This window comes from Ailuropoda melanoleuca, chromosome 8 (assembly GCF_002007445.2).
Source record: "Ailuropoda melanoleuca isolate Jingjing chromosome 8, ASM200744v2, whole genome shotgun sequence".
NCBI lineage: Eukaryota > Metazoa > Chordata > Mammalia > Carnivora > Ursidae > Ailuropoda > Ailuropoda melanoleuca.
Window position 1 is genome coordinate 41,050,936 of NC_048225.1, and position 6,642 is coordinate 41,057,577.

A 6,642-nucleotide genomic window follows, 5' to 3' on the forward strand; every position below is an offset into this window, starting at 1 on the left:
ATGGTGTTGTTTTTAAACAAACTGATGAGACACATTTTTAACTGCTACTTATGATAAACATTTCCTTTTTGTGTGCAGTCCAGGACATTTTCATATCCAGTAATATTATAAAAACATTAAAGGCTGAAGTTAGGAGTACTCATATTTTGTGGTCATGAACACTGAGGCATAAAGGAAGATGGTAGCTTGCTCTGTCCTCCACTGGCTGAGATGTATGGCGCAGAGAATACGTAGTCATATCGCAGTAACATTATGGTGACAGGTGGCTACTGCACTTATTGTGGTGGGGAAAGAAGGCATTCATTGAGTTTGTCACAGAGCTGAAACTGGAGTTCAGCCTTCCTCATCTCTGCTACTGAAGGGCGCTTTCCCCTCCCCATGACATATACATCTAATAAGATGTGCCCCATTAGTTTGAGTCTCCCTGTAAACTCTATTTAGTGCGAGGTGGAAAATAAGGTACTATGTATTAATTCCAGATTCAAATGTAGAAAATCACACTCTTCTTCCCATTATCTTCTGATTCTAAATGTGCTAGTCTTTTATGTTTTGCCAATTAGAACCTATTTCGAGAAATCTCTTTTAAAATATGATGATTGTGTCGAAGGGATTATGTTCTCCAGAACTTTGAAGAAATGTGGAATAGTATGATTTCTAGGAAATACTAATATTTAATTTTAAATTTAGATTCATAAACAGAAGTCATAGCTTCCCAGCTTTCTAACCATCCAGGGAAATGTTGATATTAAAACAGACAATTATTGTTCTCTACCCACATGACCATTATGTTCAGGAGAATCAGCTTTTTTTAATGAGTGAGACAGGAAATAAATGAAATCAAGCCTAATGAACATTTACTTCAACCAGCGCAGAGCAATAAGAACTCTGTTTCCTTCTGTCTAAATCTCCACTCCATTACCCTAGCTTCTTTATCCCATACTGTGGTATTCTCAAAGGACAAAGTTGCAAAAGCTAGCTAGACGGAGTTTTCCGAAGGAAAGAAGCAGAAGACTTCCAAATACTTAGCAAAGAAGGATCCGTTAAGAGAGAAAAAGAAAAATGGTCATGCCAGTCACTTAAAATAAGCAAAGAGTTCAGCAACGTTGCTTTTGAAGAGACCAGAAATTTTCTTTGAAGTGAATATACAGAATGTTTAGTTTCTCCTATACAAAATTGTTAAATTCCTGTTAATAAAATTTGAAAATGGATTTCTTATTTTAAACATTGTAGAGAAATTACCAGTAATCTTACTGCAGTGTTAGGCTCCAATTTAAGAATTGGTAAGGGCAAGAAATGCCTCAGAAGAGCAAAACTAGGACAAAACAAAAAAAGGAGTCAAAGAAAGAAAAATTACTGAACACATCAGGACGTGATTATGCTTTTCTTTTCAGAACTCGATAGATGTTCAAGTGTTGGGCAGAACTGGCTATTGCTGTGGTTTGGGAAAATGTAAAAGAATGTAATGTTTGGTTTGTTTCTAGGGGTCCTTTCACATTTTCATTGTGACTAGAATTTTAGCAGAAGCTTCACCTTTGATCAGAATTACATCTGGCTTCTAGGGGAATTAGATATTTCATGAGCTGCTGGTTGACCTGGAGACAAGCCCACCGTTTAGATGAGAACCAGCACTATGTAAACGCTCTAATATATGTAGCAATAAAGAAGGGGAGTCTGCCAGGCCTTTCTTCAGTTGCATACACTGCACATTAAAATTCTGCCACTGCAAGGTCATATTTCTCAGCTCTCATCCTTGCACCCAGAGAATGAAACCTTCTTCACAAATGCAGATGCTGAGAAACAGTTCTCTCTTATAACTGTCTGTTCACCTATATCTGCACATTCATTTGAAACTGGTTCTCAATTAGGATGACTATATAATTCATTTTAGTGGTGAGAGATCTCCACAATGTACAAAATGGGGGCCTTGCTTGTCTGCTAAAAATATATATGTCAGGCAACCCATTGGCTAGAGAGAAAGCTGTTCCATCTTCTAGGTTTTCCTCTCCAACTGAGTCTTAAAAAGAATGTAAACTACCTTATCACACACATGTTGGAATGTGACCTGAGTTGTACTCCATGTTCTGTGATTCAATGTACTGCACAGTTTATTCTTGATTCCTAGGGACTGTCCAGTTTAGGAATATTCTAGCTCTTTGGTCAGCTTAGCATCATAACCACACACCAGGTGTGATTATATCCTTCTTTTAAAGATGGCCACCATTTGCTGACCAAATGGCATTGACAGGAACCTTTCTTTCATTTTTTCTCTTCTCATTAAAATTTGATTCAGATTAAGAGTTGGGAAAAGTAGAAATTGCTTTCACAAGTAGGAATGATTGACTGCAGTTCTGATTACCAGGGTCATCATTTTATCCAACCACCTCCAGCATGTAGAGTAAATAGGCCCTAGGATAGAAATCCAAAGACTCGTAGACTTTATCCCTGAAGAGTATTAGACTCTGTACATAAAAATGCATGTAATTTCTACCTCTGCCTCCATCCCTTTTACTGGGATGTAATGGAGAAAGCATGTGGGGAAGACGGGGAAAAATGCTGAGGTAAGAGAAATTTCCTGGGTAAATCTTCCTTAGTAAGATTTTTGCTAGCATAGTAAAAATGAAACAGTGCTCTGAGAAAGTAAAAACACAGGCTTTTATGAGTCACTGTCCATTGTACCTGAAAGGCTTAGTATTTAATTATGTTTTCTGGGCAAGTAGAGAAATACCCACAAGCAAATAATCACCACTATCTATCTTTGTTTTTCTGAGATTGCCATAAACAAAGTTGCCTGTTATGCCCAATATAGCTGCCTTCTAGATTCCGCTTAAGTAATATTGATCAGGCCCAATGTGGCTAGAGATAGCTGTATTGATCTATGATGGTCAGGCTAAGAATTGCTGGAGGGTGATATAAGTCATCTTAGTTAAGGTTTGATGGAGGAAAAAGCAAGTGTTTATGAGACATCCCACTGAATTAAAACCAAGACCTATATCTTAGAACTAGAAACAATTCTATAGAAGGAAAAAAAGCACTTAACTGTAATTATCTTTTTCCTAGATGGAATAAAATTAATCTTTTTTTTTAACTCTTGCCAAAGATACTTTACACTATGTATCTTCATTGAAGCTTGTGTTATTTTATAGATATTTGTGTTTAAATTGTGTGTGTTTGAGAGAGAGATAATTGCCTGAATGATAATGACATTCTGCAATAATGTATAATGACACTTTCCAGCTTTCATAATAAGCATTCAGTGGTGGTGGTTTTGCAATGGGAGGACGCACAGTTCTATCAAAATATGAGTTCCTTAGCAATCCAAGTGTGGCATTTGATTCTTGTCTGGCTAAATGGGGGTGTGGGTTTATACCTTGCTAGAGAGGAAGCGCTAATACAGAGTCAATACTTGCAAAGGTTTGGAAAATTATATATAGTTATTTTTAATGTAACTTTATTATTGTAAAGACATGGTATGTTTGTAGAAAACCTTTATTGTTTTAGAACATGGCATAGTGTTTAAAAGCTAAACAAAAAAGGTTGGACAAATATACTTAAAATCTCTCTCATTATAGACTAATTGTGCACCTTTGGCCTTAATAATCAAGAATTGTCTCCAGGATTTTTAGAACAGGTTACTGTTATTTTCATCCTAATGAAAGAACTGATGTTCATACTAGTCTTACTTGTGAAGATATTAAACAAGCAACATTTAAGAAATGTTCCTTTGAAGCATTGAAAGTGGTCTAAATCCAAACTTCTCAACTCTTTTGTAACTTCCATTTAATCCAATGTATAATTGGGAAGTAAAGAACTCTGATCTCTAAGTTTAACATGCTGGGTTTGGGATTTTGGTTTTATTTTTGTTTTTTGGGTTTTTTGGGGAGTATTATTCCTACATCTCATAATTGTGCCCATTGAAATACTCATGCAATTTTAAGATGTCAAAATTATATATATTTTTTCTGCATAGAAAATTAATAAAATATAATATGTTCATTATGAAGTCTAAATGTTGAGTTTTTATACTTTATCACTGAGGATTTCAGTTTTACCTAAACATTGAGTTTGCCGTAAATACTTACACCAATACAGCCACTCCACCTGAGAGGATTTTGTTTGCAGTATTCCCCTTTATCTGCGGTTTTGCTTTCCATGGTTTTGGCTTCAGTTACACGCAGTCAACCGTGACCCAGAAGCAGATGATCCTCTTTCTGACTTATGGTCAGAAGGTCAATACATAGTAGCCATGTAACGCTACGTCAAGATGCCTGTGTTATTCACCTTACTTTGTCTCCTCACCTCAGCATTTTACCATCTCACATCATCACAAGAAGAGGGGTGAGTACAGTAGAATAAGATATTTTGAGAGAGAGAGAAAGACCACATTCACATAACTTTTATTATAGTATATTGTTACAATTGTTCTATTTCATTATCAGTTGTTTTTAATCTCTTCCTGTGCCTAACTTATAAATAAAATTTTGTCATGGGTAAGTATATGTGGGAAAAAAATAAGAGTATATCTAGGGTTCAGTACTATCTGTGGTTTCAGGCACCCACTGAGGGTCTTGAAATGTCTCCCCTGTGGACAAGGGGGTATTTTTCCCAACATATCACCATCTTCCTTTTTAGAAATCTGTGAATTACACAAAATAAAAAATACTAATAGAATCACTCACTCACAGGTTTGCCTGACATTTATATAGGTGGGATATGAGCAGCTTGCCATAAGCTTTCAAAGACACACCTGTGTTCCAGCACCATCTGAAAACTAGTTATGTGATTTCCCCCATCAGAATAATGCAGACTAGAATCTTCTCTAAGATTCATTCCATGTTGTGTTTCTGCATTGGCTGTGAACTTATAATTTGATAGTGGACAGGATGAGTAAAAGTGCTTCAGTATATATGATTGTGGTCACTTTTAGGTCCTATGGTATGCCTCACCAGGTACACAAAGAGGGAAAGCCTTTTTGCATCAGCAGAGCGAAAAGATATTTGCTTCAGAGTAAAAGAGGTTATACTATCCATCTTTATAAATGTTACATTAAACTATTATTCATTGTTTTCTGTAATCTAAAAGTCATTCATGGACCAAATCAATTGCTACAGTGCTCTGATTTTAGAGCTTTTATAAGTGGCGCCTTGTTTGTAGGGTTTAAGCAGGTTACTTCACTCTGTAGTACTGCATTGTTCTCAATTCCTACCACATTGCAGTCCTTTGAGTGATTTATTTTCACAGAATCTGCTTTCCTCAGATGGTGTCTTGCCTCCTGTATTTTGCCAGGCTGTCATGCATTCAGTAATGGGCATTTCAATAGGTCAAGTTCAAATGCATTTAAAGGCAAGATTAGCAGTTATGTGCTTGCATTCCCTATGTGCATTATTGCTTTGTGTCACAATGGGGTCATGAGTGCATGATTTAATAGCATTAGTGTTGTAAAATTACTCATCAGCAGCAGCCAGTGAGGGAAAACCACAAAAGATAATTGGGAAAAAATGTTTTGGGGGTACGCAAATCAAGGAGACTTTGATGTAAATCTCAATCCTGAAGATTAAAAGTTCCTCTAAAATGCCTTCCTTTATTCATATTGATTACCCTGCTGTCAGGAATGTGTTTGCCAGAGCTCAAAAATATGAAAATGTGTGACAGTAAAAGTTCCTCATCAGACTTTTTATTAGGCAATGAAATCTATAAGAAATCTTTTTAAGTGGCTTGTGTTACGGAGGCCCTGTTTGCAGCTTTGTGATATGTGTGTCATCAACTGGGAGATGTAAGCAAACATCTAAAACTTGGTTGTGTATTTCAGATATAGACCCAAGGTATTGTGTAAAAAATACTTCTTTGACTTAGAGTGACTGTTAATTGTGACAGATTTCAAAGTGACCTTGCACGCATTTTGACAAGGTAAGTTCTGAAATTAAATTTCCAGTTTGTTCTGACAAAAGACTTTGGTAGGAGGTTTTGATTACTAAACAGACACAGGCTTCAGGTTTTTAAAATAGCTGTCTGTTTGCCTTAGGTTTCTTTTATGGTGGTGGTAAGAAGTAGTTAATTATTTATTTTTTAAATCCCTAATGGGATACTTACAGGGGAAAAAAAACATTTGGTCTTTCAAAGCAGATGGAAACAATATGTCTAGTAATGTGTTACAACCGTGTGGGCTTCGTGAAGCTTTCCTTTTGGAGGTTTTGGCCCTACCCTTTAACCTCTTTCTGTCAGTAACCGGAAGGGTGCTCCAAAGTAGATCAGCGGGCAGACAGCCCTGGGAGCCGGGAGCCACCCTGTGATCAGAAACTGTCCTATGTTCACAGTTTCTCTTTTCCATCATTTAATATAGACTCCATTATTTACCCGTTTACTTGAAACCAACTTTGACCCAGAACCTTTATTAGGACTCTCAAGCACATATTTTTCATTATTTTTTTTCTGTTGTTATCCTAGCCCAGCTATAGATCTCAAACCTCCCGGATGGATTAACCTAGGCTCAGTTTCTGTCTCTTTTCCATTCAACCCCTGAATTAAGCTACTATCCTTGGTTGAGTTTCCTTTGTCTCTGGGCTTAGGGGAGTCACGCAGGCCTGACTCATGCCTGTCCAGCTACGTCCCTCTATGCCCACGGTCACTGTTGCTGCCATTCACAAA